The sequence below is a fragment of the Lutra lutra genome, chromosome 6 (genome assembly GCF_902655055.1).
Source record: "Lutra lutra chromosome 6, mLutLut1.2, whole genome shotgun sequence".
NCBI lineage: Eukaryota > Metazoa > Chordata > Mammalia > Carnivora > Mustelidae > Lutra > Lutra lutra.
The window spans coordinates 30,611,913-30,629,919 of NC_062283.1; the positions used below are offsets into that span (position 1 = coordinate 30,611,913).

The window sequence follows — 18,007 nt, forward strand, 5'->3', positions numbered from 1 at the left end:
CAGTGGGGGGATGCATACTGTCTCCCTGGTTACCAAGGAGTATGGGCCCCGCCCTTTGGGAGCCTTTTGGGCACCAATCCCAATCAAGGTGTAATAGGCTGGTTCAAATGTCTACTAGGGTAAATTTTAACTCAATTGGTCCACCTAGTATCACTGTGGAGTTTCCTGTGTGTGTTACAATCTCATTGGCCACCTGTGTGTGGCCAGGCCCAACTGCATGGCCTTTGCCCTTAAAAGCTAGTCTGTGAAACAGAGAAGGGTCGCCCTCTCTTGTAAGAAGTGCAGCCCCGAACGTTCGGTTAGATTCTTGATGCTTGGCGTGAAATAAAGCTTTGCTTGACCTTTGCTTTGTATCAGTCTTGCTCCTTTAATCACGGACCCATTATTGGGGCATAACAGTATCAACGTGGATGGGACTGGAATTATGCTGAGTGAAATAAGTCAGGCAGAGAAAGTCAATTATCATATGGTTTCACTTACCTGTGGAGCATAAGGAATGACATGGAGGACATTAGGAGAAGAAATGGAAAAGTGAATTGGTGGAAATCAGAAGGGGAGGCAAAACAAGAGAGACTGTGGACTCTGAGAGGTTGGGTGAGTCTGGTGGTGGTATTAAGGAGGGCACGTACTGCATGGAACCCAGGGTGTGGTGCATAAACAATGAATCTTAGAACACTGAAAAAATAAAATAAAATTAAGATGTTAAAAAAAAAAAGAAATTAACAAGAGGAAAGTCAGTGAACCTAAAAATATGTGGAAAATAATTCTAAACAACTGAGTGTGGACCCATGGTTCCTGGACCTGTTTTGTAAGCATATGTAGAACTATAGTTGTATTAGTTGCATTATCACTTTAGCTTCACATTGTGTGTCCTTAATTACATTTTATTTACCTCTCAACCTTACACATGATCAATCATTAACTTTTTTTTTTTTTTTACCTCTGCTCCCATTCACTTACTGGTTATAGAAACTAAATGGGAATCAGATGGAAACATTTGTCTGGAAACTATGTGACATCCTTAATCATACCAAGTCCTGAAGGTGCCTCATTTTCTGGAAGAACAGAGAGCTCCAGATGTTTCAAGACCCACGTTCCCAAGGTTTCCAGAAACACCTCACACACCTCTCATGTATTCACCTCCTTCTCCAAACATATAGAAGCTGTCCATTGGCTCCATAGAGCAAGGCAACTTTGGGAAGGAACCCCAGCTTTCTCATTGGGCTGTCCTTGAGATAAAGAAGGTTTCTTGGAGGGAGGAGTCAAGATGGTGGGCAAGTAGCAGGCTGAAACTACATCACGTAGCAGGAGATCAGCTAGATAGCTTATAAAACCATTGCAAATGCCTACAAATCCAACAGGAGATCAAAGAGAGGAAGAACAGCAATTCTAGAAACAGAAAATCGACCACTTTCTGAAAGGTAAGACTGGCGAAGAAGTGAATCCAAAGCAATGGGAAGATAGACCGCGGGGGAGGGGCCAGCTCCTAGCAAACGGCGGAACAATGGAGCACTAAATCAAGGCTTTTAAAAATCTGCCCCACTGAGGGACATCGCTCCAGAGGCTAAACTGCAGTGAAGCCCATGTGGGGTCAGCGTGGCCCCAGGTCCTACTCGGTAACAGAAGGATCGGGGATATCTGAGTGTCTCAGAGCTTGCAGGTATTAGAGTGGGGAAGCCAGCTACTGAGACAGAGCTGAGGAGTGAGCTCTCAGCTCAGGGTTACCTTGAACCTGTCGCAGGCTGAGTGGGCTCAGAGCCCAGCTGGAGGCCAGGGAGACAGGAGTGATTGAGTGCTTTTCTCTGAGGGCGCACTGAGTAGTGGGGCTCCGAGCTCTTGGCTCCTCCAGGCTGGAGATTGGGAGGCCGCCATTTTCATTCCTGTCCTCCGGAACTCTAAGGAAAGTGTCCAGGGAACAAAAGCTCCTGAAAGCGATCCCGAGCAGATTACTTAGCCTGGCCCCTGGTAAGGGAGGTGCAATGCTGCCTCGGGCAAGGACACTTGAGAATCACTACAACAGGCCCCTCCCACAGAAGATCAACAAGAAATCCAGCCAAGACCAAGTTCACTCACCAAGGGGAGCAGCGGAATTCTTGAGGAGGAGAAAGCAAAGCACTGAACTCATGGCTTTCTCTCCATGATTCTTTAGGCTTGCAGTTAATTTAATTTTTTTAATTTAATTTTTTTTCTTCTTTTTTTTAAACTTTTACCCTTTCTTTTTAAACATTTTTAAACTAGTTTATCTTAACAATACTGTTCATAAAAAATAATAATCTTTTTTGAACCTTCATTATTATAGTCATATTTTATCCTTCATTGTATTTAACTTTATTTTTTGTGTATACATAAGGGTTTTTCTTCTAAGAAATTTGGGGTACAAATTCTTCTAATAGATCATATATACCCTAAATCTAGCTCCAGGCTTGTTCTAGTCTCCAGCCCGAGCAAAGTCTCTCCACTTTCTTTTCTTTATTCTCCCAACCAACTTATTTTATCAACTCTTTTTTTAGAAATTAAAAAAATATATATTTTTTTATTTTTTCATCTTTGTAGGCATATTCCATCCCTTCATTGTATTTACCCTTATATACGTTTTCATTCTTTAAAATTTGGGGAGGTAGTTTCTTCTAAGAGACCAAAATACTCCCCAAATTAGGTGGGTAACCCTGTTCTAGTCACCAGTCTGATACACACACACACACACACACACACACACACACACACACATATATATATATATTTCTTTTTTTATATTTTTCTTTATATGTTTTCTTTTTTAAAATTTTTTCCTGAACTTCTTTTTATCCCCTTTCTCCCCCCCACGATTTGGGGTCTCTTCTGATTTGGTTAGAGCACCTTTTCCTGGGGTCTTTGCCACCCTTCTAGTATTTTATTTGCTCCTTCATATACTCTTATCTGGACAAAATGACAAGACAGAAAAGCTCACCACAAGAAAAAGAACAAGAGGCAGTACCAAAGGCTAGGGACCTAATCAATACAGACATTGGTAATATGTCAGATCTAGAGTTCAGAATGACGATTCTCAAGGTTCTGGCTGGGGTCAAAAAAGGCATGGAAGATATTAGAGAAACCCTCTCTGGAGATATAAAAGCCCTTTCTGGAGAAATAAAAGAACTAAAATTTAACCAAGTTGAAATAAAAAAAAGCTGTTAATGAGGTGCAATAAAAAATGGAGGCTCTCACTGCTAGGTTAAATGAGGCAGAAGAAAGAATTAGTAATATAGAAGACCAAATGACAGAGAATAAAGAAGCTGAGCAAAAGAGGGACAAAAAGCTACTGGACCATGAGGGGAGAATTTGAGAGATAAGTGACACCATAAGACGAAACAACATTAGAATAATTGGGATTCCAGAAGAAGAAGAAAGAGAGAGAGAGGAGCAGAAGGTATATTGGAGGGAATTATTGGAGAGAATTTTCCTAATATGGCAAAGGGAACAAGTATCAAAATCCAGAAAATGCAGAGAACCCCCCTCAAAATCAACAAGAATAGGTCCACACCCCGTCACCTAATAGTAAAATTAACAAGTCTTAGCGACAAAGAGAAAATCCTGAAAGAAGCCCGGGAAAAGAAGTCTGTAACATACAATGGTAAAAATATTAGATTGGCAGCAGACTTATCCACAGAGACCTGGCAGGCCAGAAAGAGCTGGCATGATATATTCAGAGCACTAAACGAGAAAAACATGCAGCCAAGAATACTATATCCAGCTAGGCTATCATTGAAAATAGAAGGAGAGATTAAAAGCTTCCAGGACAAACAAAAACTGAAAGAATTTGCAAACACCAAACCAGCTCTACAGGAAATATTGAAAGGGGTCCTCTAAGCAAAGAGAGACCCTAAAAGTAGTAGATCAGAAAGGAACAGAGACAATATACAGTAACAGTCACCTTACAGGCAATACAATGGCACTAAATTCATATCTCTCAATACTTACCCTGAATGTTAATGGGCTAAATGCCCCAATCAAAAGACACAGGGTAGCAGAATGGGTAAAAAAACAAAACCCATCAATATGTTGCCTACAAGAAACTCATTTTAGACCTGAAGACACCTCTAGATTTAAAGTGAGGGGGTGGAAAACAATTTACCATGCTAATGGACATCAGAAGAAAGCAGGAATGGCAATCCTTATATCAGATCAATTAGATTTTTTTAAAAACTTATTTTTAAATTTTATTTAAAGATCTTACTTATTGGATATATAGAGAGAGAGAATGAAAGGGGAGAGGGTCAGAGGGAGAAGCAGACTCCCTGCTGTGCAGGGAGCCCAAAGTGGGACTTGATCCCAGAACCCTGGGATCATGACCTGAGCCAAAGGTGGTGGTGTAACCAGCGGAGCCACCCAGGCACCTACAGATCAATTAGATTTTAAGCCAAAGTCTATAGTAAGAGATGAGGAAGGACACTATATCATACTCAAAGGGTCTGTCCAACAAGAAGATCTAACAATTTTAAATATCTATGCCCCTAACATGGGAGCAGCCAACTATATAAACCAATTAATAACAAAATCAAAGAAGCACATCAACAATAATACAATAATAGTAGGGGACTTTAACACTCCCCTCACTGAAATGGACAGATCATCCAGAAAAAGATCAACAAGGAAATAAAGGCCTTAAATAACACACTGGGCCAGATGGACATCACAGATATATTCAGAACATTTCCTTCCAAAGCAACAGAATACAGATTCTTCTCTAGTGCACATGGAACATTCTCCAGAATAGATCACATCCTGGGTCATAAATCAGGTCTCAACCAGTATCAAAAGATCGGGATCATTCCCTGCATATTTTCAGACCACAATGCTCTGAAGCTAGACCTCAATCACAAGAGGAAATTTGGAAAGAAACCAAATACATGGAGACTAAACAGCATCCTTCTAAAGAATGAATAGGAAATTCACCAGGAAATTAAAGAAGAATTGAAAAAATTCATGGAAAGAAATGATAATGAAAACACAATGGTTCAAAATCTGTGGGACAGGGCAAAGGCAGTCCTGAGAGGAAAATATATAGCGGTATAAGTCATTCTCAAGAAAAAAGAAAGGTCTCAAATACACAACCTAACCCTACACCTAAAGGAGCTGGAGAACGAACAACAAAGAAAGCCTAAACCCAGCAGGAGAAGAGAAAACATAAAGAACAGAGCAGAAATCAAGGAAATAGAAACCAAAAAAACAATAGAACAAATCAACGAAACTGGAGCTGGTTCTTTGAAAGAATTAATAAGATTGGCAAACACCTGGCCAGACTTATCAAAAAGAAAAGAGAAAGGACCCAAATAAATAAAATCATGAATGAAAGAGGAGAGATCACAACCAACACCAAAGAGATACAAACAATTATAAGAACATACTATTGAGCAACTCTACACCAACAAATTTGACAATCTGGAAGAAATGGATGCATTCCTAAAGACATATAAACTACCACAACTGAACCAGGGAGAAATAGAAAACCTGAACAGACACATAACCAGTAAGGAGATTGAAACAGTCATCAAGAATCTCCAAACAAACAAACAAACAAACAAAAAAACCCAGGGCCAGATGCCTTCCCAGGAGAATTCTACCAAACATTTAAAGAAGAATTAATTCCTATTCTCCTGAAACTGTTCCAAAAAAATAGAAATGGAAGGGAAACTTCTAAACTCATTTTGTGAAGCCAGCATCACATTGACCCCAAAACCAGACAAGGATCCCATCAAAAAAGAAAATTACAGACCAATATTCTTGATGAACACAGATGCGAAAATTCTCACCAAAATATTAGCCAATAGGATTCAACAGTACATTAAAAGGATTATTCACCACGACCAAGTGGGATTTATTCCAGAGCTGCAAGGTTGGTTCAACATCCACAAATTAATCAATGTGATACAACACATTAATAAAAGAAAGAATATGAACCATATGATACTCTCAATAGATGCTGAAAAAGCATTTGACAAAGTACAGCATCCCTTCCTGATCAAAACTCTTCAACGTGTAGGGATAGAGGGCACATACCTCAATATTATCAAAGCCATCTATGAAAAACCCACCACAAATATCATTCTCAATGGAGAAAAACTGAAAGCTTTTCTGCTAAGGTCAGGAACATGGCAGGGATGTCCATTATGTCACCACTGCTATTCAACAAGTACTAGAAGTCCTAGCTTCAGCAATCAGACAACAAAAAGAAATTAAAAGCATCCAAATCGGCAAAGAAGAAGTCAAACTATCACTCTTTGCAGATGATATGATACTATATGTGGAAAACCCAAAAGACTCCACTCCAAAACTGCTAGAACTTGTACAGGAATTTAGTAAAGTGTCAGGGTATAAAATCAATGTACAGAAATCAGTTGCATTTCTCTACACCAACAACAAGAAAGAAGAAAGTAAAATTAAGGAGTCAATCCCATTTACAATTGCACCCAAAACTATAAGATACCTAGGAATAAACCTAACCAAAGAGGCTAAGAATCTATACTCAGAAAACGATAAAGTACTCATGAAAGAAATTGAGGAAGAAACAAAGAAGTGGAAAAATGTTCCATGCTCCTGGATTGGAAGAACAAATATTGTGAAAATGTTTATGCTACCTAACACAATGTACAAATTTAATGCAATGCCTATCAAAATCCCACCCAGCTCTTTGAAGAATACTGGTGAAATTTTGATCGGAATGGCATTAAAAGTATAGATTGCTCTAGGCAGTATAGACATTTTAGAAATGTTTATTCTTCTGATCCAAGAGCATGGAATGGTCTTCCATCTTTTTGTGTCTTCTTCAATTTCTTTCATGAGTGTTCTGTAGTTCCTCAAGTACAGATCCTTTACCTCTTTGGTTAGGTTTATTCACAGGTATCTTATGGTTCTTGGTGCTATAGTAAATGGAATCGATTCTCTCATTTCCCTTTCTGTATTTTCATTGTTAGTGTATAAGAAAGCCACTGATTTCTGTACATTGACTTTGTATCCTGCCACGTTACTGAATTCTGTATGAGTTCTAGTAGTTTGGGGGTGGAGTCTTTTGGGTTTTCCATATAAAGAATCATGTCACCTGTGAAGAGAGAGAGTTTGACTTCTTCATTGCCAATTTGGTTACCTTTTATTTCTCTTTGTTGTCTGATTGCTGTTGCTAGGACTTCTAATACTATGTTGAACAAGAGTGGTGAGAGTGGTCATCCTTGTCGTGTTCCTGACCTCAACGGGAAGGCTGCAAGGTTTTTCCGATTGAGGATGATATTTGCTGTGGGTTTTCATAGATAGATTTTATGAAGTTCAGGAATGTTCCCTATATCCCTATACTTTGAAGCGTTTTAATCAGGAACGGATGCTGGATTATGTCAAATGTTTTTTCTGCATCAATTGAGAGGACCATGTGGTTCTTCTCTCTTTTCTTATTAATTTGTTCTATCACATTGATTGATTTGTGAATGTTGAACCATCCTTGTAGCCCAGGAATGAAGCCTACCTGGTCATGGTGGATAATCTTTGTAATGTGCTGTTGGATCCTGTTTGCTAAGATCTTGTTGAGAATCTTAGCATCCATATTCATCAGTGATATTGGCCTGAAATTCTCCTTTCTGGTAGGGTCTTTGCCTGGTTTGGGGATCAGTATGAAACCAGAAGAGACCCCGAATCACTAAGGAAATGTTGAAAAACAAAAATAAAACAGGGGGCATCACATTACCTGATTTCAAGCTTTACTACAAAGCTGTGATCACCAACACAGCATGGTACTGGCATAAAAACAGACACATAGACCAGTGGAACAGAGTAGAGAGCCCAGATATGGACCGTCAACTCTATGGTCAGTTAATCTTTGACAAACAGGAAAAAATATACAGTGGAAAATAGTCTCTTCAATAAATGGTGCTGGGAAAACTGGGCAGCTATATGTAGAAGTATGAAACTCGACCATTCTCTTACACCGTACACAAAGATAAACTCAAAATGGGTAAAAGACCTCAATGTGAGACAGGAATCCATCAGAATCCTAGAGGAGAACATAGGCAGTAACCTCTTCGATATCAGTCACAGCAACTTCTTTCAACATATGTCTCCAAAGGCAAAGGAAACAAAAGTGAAAATGAACTTTTGGGACTTCATCAAGATCAAAAGCTTCTGCACAGCAAAGGAAACAGTCAACAAAACAAAGAGGCAACCCACGGAATGGGAGAAGATATTTGCAAATGACAGTACAGACAAAAGGTTGATATCCAGGATCTATAAAGAACTCCTCAAACTCAACACACACAAAACAGATAATCATGTCAAAAAATGGGCAGAAGATATGAACAGACACTTCTCCAATGAAGACATACAAATGGCTATCAGACACATGAAAAAATGTTCATCATCACTAGCCATCAGGGAGATTCAAATTAAAAGCACATTGAGATACCACCATACACCAGTTAGAATGGCCAAAATTAGCAAGACAGGAAACAACACGTGTTGGAGAGGATGTGGAGAGACAGGGAACCCTCTTACACTGTTGATGGGAATGCAAGTTGGTGCAGCCACTTTGGAAAACAGTGTGGAGATTCCTCAAAAAATTAAAATAGAGCTTCCCTATGATCTTGCAATTGCAGTACTGGGTATGTATCCATCTGTACCATCTGCACCCCAATGTTTATAGCAGCAATGGCCATGGTCGCCAAACTGTGGAAAGAACCAAGATGCCCTTCAGTGGATGAATGGATAAAGAAGATGTGGTCCATATGCACTATGGAGTATTATGCCTCCATCAGAAAGGATGAATACCCAACTTTTGTAGCAACATGGATGGGACTGAAGAGATTATGTTGAGTGAAATAAATCAAGTAGAGAGAGACAATTATCATATGATTTCACTTATTTGTGGAGCATAACAAATAGCATGGAGGACATGGGGAGATGGATAGGAGAAGGGAGTTGAGGGAAATTGGAAGGGGAGATGAACCATGAGAGACTCTGGACTCTGAAAAACAACCTGAGGGTTTTGAATGGGCGGGGTGGTGGGATGTTGGGGGAGCCAGGTGGTGGGTATTATGGAGGCCACGTATTGCATGGAGCAATGGGTGTTGTCAAAAATCAATGAATTCTGTTATGTTAAAAGAAATAAAAAAGAAATATTTTTTATTATGTTATGTTAGTCATCATATACTACATCATTAGTTAAGTGTTCCATGATTCATTATTTGCATTTAACATGCAGTGCTCATCACAACACATCCCCTCCTTAATACCTATCACCAGGCTACACTATCCTCCCACCCCACCCTTCTGAAATCCTCAGATGGTTTCTTGGAGTCCATAGTCCCTCAAAGTTTGTCTCCCTCTCTTATTCCCTCCCCTCAGTTTTCCCTTGCTTCCCATAATGTCTTTCATGCTATTCTTTATGTTGCTTATATGGGTGAAACCATATGACCTTTGTCTGCTTGACTTATTTCACTTAGCATAATCCCCTCCAGTTCCATCCAGGTCAATGCAAATGGTGGGTATTCATCCTTTCTGATGGCTGAATAATATTCCATTGTATATATGAACCACATCTTTTTTATATATTCATCTATTGAGGGACATCTCGGCTTCTTACACAGTTTGGTTTCTTTTCTTTTCTTTTTATTTTTGAATTAAAAAAAAGATTATCGGGGCCTCTGGGTCGCTCAGTTTCTTAAGCAGCTGCCTTTGGCTCAGGTCATGACCCTAGGGTCCTTGGATCAAGCCCCACATTGGGCTCCCTGCTCAGTGGGGATACTGCTTCTCCCTCTCCTCCCTGCTCTTGCTATCTCTCACTATCTCTGTCTCTCTCCCAAATAAAATCTTTAAGAAATATATTTTATTTATTTATTTATTTAGAACCATTGGAGTGGGTGGGGTGTTGAAAATCTCAAGCAGATCCCATGATGAATCTGGAGCCTGATAGGGGGGCTGGATCCAACCACTCCGAGATTATGACCTGAGCCCAAATCAGGAGCCAGATGCTTAACTGACTGTTGCAGGTGCCAGTGTTTTAAAGTATGTGTCTGTGTGTGTTTAAAGGTTTTATTTATTTATTTGACAGAGAGAGAGAGATCACAAGTAGGCAGAGAGGCAGGCAGAAAGAGATGGGGAGGCAGGCTCCCTGCTGAGAAGAGAGCCTGATGTGGGCTTCAATCCCAGAACCCTGAGATCATGACCTGAGCTTAAGGCAGAGGCTTTAACCCACTGAGCCACCCAAGCGCCCCTAAAGTATGTGTTTTAAAGTATGCCTTGTGTACTTGTATTGTGATCTCCCCCATTTGTTTCAAGAAAACCTAGCTTTCATGATGGATATGTGGCTAAGGATTGAGAAAACATAATTTGAGTGAAATCTGGGCATAGATTCTTCTTTTCAGGTTGTTATACAGCCTCTCAGTGGTGTTAAGCTTTATGGCTTGGCTTTTATGGGAAGGCTGTAGAATAAAGGCTGTGTGTGTGTGTGTGTGTGTGTGTGTGTGTGTGTGTGTGTATGTGCTTGCGTGTAAGAAATAAATGCATCAGGGAACGTTTCCAAAAGATATTTCCCTGTAACTCTTGCATCAGTGTATTTCAGAAGACTAGATATAGACCCCAATGTGTTCAGACTTCTCAAAGCCTTAACAAGAAACTTATGGTTCTTTTGAAGATTGGTGGAAGGAGAATTTCCTGCCTTGTGAGTTACTCTGAGTTCTTTCTGGGTCTTCCTACTGCTGCTCCAGGGTGGCTGACCTCTCCTCAGCTTGCTGTGGTGACACAGATGTTGGCCCCACCAGTGGTGGTGTGTTCAGATAGGGTGGTAAAAGTCACATAGCTGGGGTTGGTGTGTGTGGATGATATTGAATGCTAAAGAGATACCCTTCAGTGATGGAGTCCAGTCTTGTCCTCAAATGACATATCAAAATCCTGAATCATCTTTAGTTACTTCTCCTGGTTGGTGGGGTGTGTGCTGAGTCACAAGATTCTAATCTCAGGAGGCTTAACCCTGCCCACATGCATCTAGGGTTCTGGTGGTGGGGTTGGTTGATGTGTGCCTTGTTATAGGGCAAGGGGAGACTTCAAATGATTGGCAATTGTCTCTGCAGTGTCTGTCACTCTGGATCCTGGATCTACACATCCAAACCTTGTTGTTTCTGATGAAGTCTTGTGTGACCTGGAAGGATACAACTAAGGACCCAGAAAAACAGTGTAACATCTTAGGTCAGGAGGGCATCAATCAGGGTGCTGTTACTGGATGGTGGAGTTCAGGAATGGAAACAGAAGTGAGTGGGCACTAGGGTCTGTAAGCGAGATGTGGAGAGGAAAGCCTGGTACCAGGAATCCCCAGAAAAGTGTTCTGGGTTGTGGGGATGTATGCAAATATACTTTGTTCCCTCCCAGATAATTCAGAACTCCCTGTTCCAATTCCTGACAGGGTAGGGGTTTTCCTGGCCCTTAAGGAAGGGGATGTCTCATTCTATAACATGATGGTTCCCACCCTTTCTCCTCTCTCGCTTCCTCCTCTGGGACTCTGTTTCCATACTTCAGGTTGATGTCAGGAAATGTGTCCCTGACCATCTGCTCTGGGGTGGGTGGGCCTGTGCAGACCCCTGTACCCGTTAACAACCATCCTTGTTCTTCAGAAGAGCCTGTGATCCTCTCAGGGCAGGGGTTCAGTTCAGGCTGTGGTGTTGATGGTGATCTCCCAGGGGCTGAATCTCCATTACTCCCCTACGGCCATTAAGCTATGTCCCCATAGTGTCCCAACAGAGTTCCAGATTCTTCATGGTGGCTCTTCCTGGAGCTGCAGAATTCCTGGAGTTAATGACTCTGAAGTTAGTCCTGGAAGACCTGGTGTCTTGCCCTTCTCTTCTGGGTGTAGACTGTTGGGGTGTGGTTATGAGAATAGGCAGTTCATGCCTTATGCTCAGGTATTAGAAGAGAAATGTTGACTTTTTCAGCTCTAATGAGGTTGGCTGATTTTTGCCATTGGAAGTCATGTTTCTTTTGATCATGAACGTTATTTCATGGAGTCTTTGTATTGTTTTGATATGAAATAAGATGAGGTCTGAATTACTCTGTAGAATTAAATGGTGTTTATTTTATGCAGTTTGAGTTGTGCAGATGAACCCAGAGGCTATGAGTGAGTCACCAGCTTTATTTTAGGAAATGTTCACTCTGACTAGAGTTGTTGTCTATCTAAACATTTCTGAAGAAATGTATGGCTGATGGACTTTAGGAGGAGTGGAGTATAATATTCTATTGTATATCTTTCCTATTCTGGGATGGAGGAGATCTACTTATCTTAATGAACCTTTGCATATATCCGTTATTTGTGAAATACTAGTGCTGCATTAATTCAGGGATGGGAAGATGAGAATTTGGGTTCCTTTGTGAGTCAGCAGCGGTTGGAGAGAACAGAACTGCTACCAGAATAAAGTTGTGAATGAAGAAGAGGGTTTTCAGACCCCAGATTAATTGCAGAAAGCTTTGACCATGAGCAAAGTTCCAGGATCTATGTACTGCTTCTTGGTACTTCTAGTCCAATTCTAGTAAAGGTGGATGGAAACCAAAGGAAACACAAGGAAGCCAGACTTATGAGGACTCAGACCTTCAGGAATGAATGTGTGTCCACTTCCAAGATACAGAACTCTGACCTTCTGTGGATCTGGGAGAGATGAGAATACACAGAATTGGAGGTGGAAGAAGGAAGCCACAGATCTCACTTCCTGCCTGTAACCAAAAATAGGAAAAGGACTGTAGTAGTTTTGTATATTTTTTCTTTCTTGTCAGGTCATTTGTATTAATTATGTATTTTCTTTCTTCCTTCTTCTTACCATTGTGATTTACACAAGTTGTCCATGGTGATATTTCAAATGTAATCTCTAAGTAAAAGAATAGTCAAATGATTGTGGCTGGACTTAAGAAACTAAATATAACTGTTCAATTCAATGCTTGGGACTGCCTGTCTTTTCCATTTTGGGGAAAGAGTGAAAAGTTTTTCACTAGTAGGTGTAGCCATGTAGACGGGTGAAAATGTGGAGTTGTTATGTTGTTATATGGAAGTTCCAGTATGAGAAAATGATGTATGGGGAAGTGAGGATCTAGAGGTGTGAAATCTGCCCATTATCTGTTCTTTGCCTTTTGATTCAAATCTACCCTCTATGTGCCCTGCTTGTTGATACTGGATGTCATAAACGTTTCATTTTTGCCATGTGGCACACTTGGCACAGACTTTGTCAGTCAGTGCACTGTTAGGCTTGGCTAGCAAACCCTGAGATGGCAAATGAAAAGATTACTCCAGACACCTTCATAGGAGAAAGGAGAGGCCTGGGGACAGATGCTCTATTGGCAAAGGCCACCAGGCCAAGCTTTGTCCCCACTTCATTGGGGTCATATCAATACACCCAGCACAAGCACAAAGCAAGGAGGAAAGTGTAGCCTTAATTGACAGGACAGTAATATGTGGGGCAGCGAGTGGTAAGGGCAAGGAGGCTAGGAGTTCATGAAGTACATGAGCACCACATGTGCCTGTTTCTCCTTGAAATTTAAACATTTATTCCCTAGATGAGAACTTTGAGCCACAGTTAAAATCTGGCCGGTTTCAGCCAAGAATCTTCAAAGGAGGCCAGCGTTCTGGGCATTCCTCCTTTGTTTTTCAGTTGGTTTCACCCATGGAGGCCAATACATGTCAGATTTTGGCTGTCTCAGCACTGCGAATTCCTAGGGGGCAGCAGAGGGAATACAGCCAGACGTAGTTGGGGACAAAGCTTTCTTCTCCTTTTGCTATGTTTTCAAAGAGATTTTATTTATTTACTTGTCAGAGAGAGGAAGAGTGAGCAAGCATAAGCAGGGGGAGTGGCAGGCAGAGGGAAAAGCAGGCTCCCCACTGAGCAAGGAGCCCCATGTGGAATTTGCTCCCAGGACTCTGGGATCATGACCTGAGCCAAAGTCAGATGCTTAACCCACTGAGCCACCCAGACGTCCCACTCTCAGTGTTTTCACCCGTTGATCTTACAATGTTACTGCCAGTGGCCTGGAAAAGACCTAGTTTCTATCACCTTTAAGTAAATGGGTATGGCATTGTAGCAGGCTACAACTGTACATTATAGCAGTTCTAGAAGGCTGCCTCCCAGAGAATCTTGCCAGTTCTCTAGTGAGAGTTTTCCTGCCCAGCAGCCTTGGTCTGTGGCATGTTGGTGAACTTCTTTCCCTACATGACGACCCCAGTTCCACCTTCTCCAATAAACAGAGTGTCAGCCTTATTCTCTTAAATGTCTTCTGTTTTAACGTCTACTTCCTGTATCTCCTACTTCTGGTTTCCTTAGAGCTTTCTTTTACTTCTTTCATAGTTAAAACCTTTGCTTAATAATTCTTTATATCACATTTTCCATGTTAAAATGAGTGATGTGGTTTCTGCCTCCTGACCAGACACTGAGTGATACAAACATCTAAACTGAACTGTATCTTGGGGGAAGGCCCTGCACTGCTCACAGTACATGGTAAGGGTAGTGGGGGAATTTTCAAATTTATCAAAAAGTTTACCCCAACAATAAAGTCATAAATATACTCTTTGGGATCCTTGTATATATTCTAAATACTCTATATGTTAATATATTATCTGACATGTTCATCTCTTACAGTCTACCTTGTCGCTTTAATGCACTGGATTCCTTTTAAATGGGCTATGGGTATATTTCCTTTGAAATGGAGAGGAAAGAAGGTATGGATGTGATATGAATTATCCACACAAAAAAGAGGAATCTTTTGAAACTAGTGGACCAGCTGCCCATGTAATTCCAGAAAGAATGGTTAAAACCATCATTCTTGGGAGGAGTGAGGTCAGCATCATGGCAGAATGAGTCCTCCATTTGTCTTCCCCTTTCTGTTTACAACTAGTAGGATTCCAAAACCCAACAAAGGTTCCTCTGCACAGCACATGAGACACCAATGAGATCCATCCATGTTTACATCTGAGAGGGTGTGAATTGGTCTTCAGGGAGATAAGAGCCCAGGCAGCTTGGTGGGGCCTGTTACCCTGGCTTTTACAGTGGTGGTAACGCTCACCCGTGACTGCTGTGGCCGAAAAGGTGTGGGTGGAAAGGAGTGAGTGAAAGCTTACTTGGTCCTGTGCGCTGTGGCTGGAGAACCCCATAGCTGTGAAACCACAGAGCAAGGTCCTCTGAGGTAGGACATCTGTGACCAGGAGGGACAGGGGAAGGAAAAGGCAAGGGAAAGAGGCAGAGAAGTAGAAATACTTTATGCACTGTCTGTCCTGAGAGTTCAGCAGGAGAACTCCCACCTCCTTGGGACTCCTGAACTTGAGGATCCTCCTCCTGGTGTATGGGGCACGCCCCAAGCCCAGGGGTTTAGTCCATGCTACCCCTAGTCGGTTGCCAGTCCCCTACTTTTTTTCTTTATATTGCGCCTGGTCTAAAGCATCAGGGCTGCTCTGGGAAGAGAAACCAAACACTTGTGCTATTCTGCCACCTGCTGTAATATTAAGGAAGGGTCTCTAACTGCCCATCTATGAACTGTTAGAATTCAAGTTATTAAATCTTGACCTACATGAAAAAGGTGTTGGCTACTTCAAATGATCTGGCGGAGGAAAATCTCATGAAAGACCCTGAGAAATTGTGGTTACATGATCTTGCTAAAAGAAAATGACAGTTCTCCCACCACCAAACCTAAATTAAACATTGTTTTATTGGATGCCTGTATAAGTGGGTTTAATCCTTTCCTCCAACTGGCACATTATGAAATCACACTTCATTTTACTGGAGCCCGTGTTTTATGGCATGTTTTCTGGAACTGCTCAGAAGAACTTGAAGCAACTACCATAAGATGTATTATATGGCTGTGAAAGTAGGAAGTATAATAGTAATCCTACTTCCATCAGGATAATTTATTTTGAGCAAGAAAAATCATTCATGGACAATGAACAGCATTTGTGGATAAAGCAGGGGGAATTTGAGCCTGCTGAGCAGGGGGAGGGCAGTGAAGCCTGCTGTTTGGTGTTCTTCCTGTAGTGTCTTCAGGTGTCTCTCCAGTGTCCTTCAGGAAAACCTTCCCTGTGCTTTGTCATTCCTTCCCCTCTTCTCCCAACCTGGGATCCAGGGCTGCATTCAGGGGAGATAAGCTTTCTGGCCCAATCATGCTGGGCCATGTCTGAGTCCAAGGTCCCCTTCCTGTTCTTCTTTCACCCTGAGTTGTGTGGAGCCGGGGCTGGGCTGGGCTTGAAGACTGGGGCGTGTGAGGGTGTGGGGAGCCGTGTTCCTGCAGCTCCATCCCTCCCTCCTACGGGAAGTTCCTGGATGAAAGGTTACTGGGTGGCAGGACTCCTGTCTTCCTTCATCTCTGCATATTTGAGAATGAAGTGTCATAAGTACAACTTGCATAGTCCAGTTCCTGGAGCTTAGTAGGTACTCAATAAAATTTGGCTTTCTTCCCTCTGACTTTTTGCAAAATTCCACTATGTTCTCAGGCCTTGAGGAATCTCCCCATTGCGCAGAGATTGGTGGTGGCAATGGAGGGTGGACCTGGAAGATGATATTGGCCCTTGTCTGTTTTGTTTCACTTGAGATGGATTTTCCCAATATTCCTGAGTCCAAGTGGATATTTGCAGAGTAAACTTTTGGGGATGATAACGTGGGATGTATTCAGGTATATGTAGAAGCCCCGGGTTTGCCCAGAATTTAATATCTCAGACCAGACATCTGGGTGGAAACCAACCACTCCCATGCACCAACGGGTCCATCAGTCCTTGCTTCATGAAAACAGATAGAGCGGATCATTCACAACAATTGAGAGTGAACACAGGCTGGGAGAGGCTTTGCTGGGTGTGGTTGTAGATCTCTGAGGCATTGGTTTCCTCACCCATAGAATGAAGACAATAATGACAACAACCTGGCAGAAGTGGTGCCAGGGAGGCTTTAGCCCAAACCGGTGTCTTAACATCAGTCACTTAGCTCATGAACACCCAAGCACTGCGGGGCTTGAGGGAGCAAACAAGGTGGTTGAGTCTGACATTTTTCTAACCCGGTGCCGCATATATGTTTGGGGTAGGCAGAGCGGGGAATTTGGTATAGTTGTTGCATCCACCCAGCGGCTGACTTGTTTAGGTCAGAGTTAAGTCTTCCTGTTTCTCAGTGGACTGAAGTGTTTTCCAAATTGGACAGAGAAGCCAACGTACTGCTGAGATGAATTCTCTGCACATGAACTCAGGCACAGTTTCCTAGGTGTTTGCTGTGTTCTGGACACGTGACCAGGGCACACAGTGCCTCCCTTTGTGGATGCCAGGGACATTCCACGGGAGATCACATGTCTGGGCTGTGGAGAACAGGGTACCACTAAACCCCAACAAGCATGTGTATGGGGCACATATGAAGATGAGCAGGTTGTTGAAGGTCCCTCTGAGGGAGGTCACCTTAGGTGAGACTGGAATGGTGACCAGTTTGGAGGATGATGGAGAACAGGAACATCCAGGGTCTTGTGAGATGACCTGAGGCTAGGATAGCTCTGTGAACTGGAGGAACATTGCCAGGCCAGGAGGGAGCACTGGGAGTAGTGGAATGAGGTCAGAGGGGAAGCTGGGCTGGCTGAGGTTTAGCTTTGGGATCCCTGGAAGGGGTGAAGCAGAGCTGATATAAGATGATTTGAGAGTTTATAACCTTGGATGGAAAATGACCTTGAGAGTGCCAGGCTGGAGGTGGGCAGGGGACGCCCATGGGGAAGCAGGGACACCGTGTCTGGGTGAGGGGGGGAGTGAGATGGGAGCGGAGCTAGAAGGTAGCCATGGATATGGATCAGAGAAAAGTCTGGAACTTTCTGGTGCACTGGCAGCATACTGGGTGGGAAAGTGGAGTGTGTGGTGCGATAACCCTCCAGTTTCTGGCAGGCATAACTGGGTGAACCCTGGTGTCCTTTACTGAGATGGGGAACTGCAGGAAGGCAGGGGCTGAAACGGAAGTCCTAGTGCTCCACAGTGTTCATTCAGAGACCACGGAATCCACCTTTCCTGGTGCACACT

At 42.3% G+C, this 18,007-nt stretch overlaps 1 pseudogene; it reads right to left on the reverse strand.

Annotated features, from left to right (window-relative positions):
- Nucleotides 1–18,007, reverse strand: part of LOC125103325 (butyrophilin-like protein 1) — a 335,717-nt pseudogene that overhangs the window by 151,189 nt on the left and 166,521 nt on the right.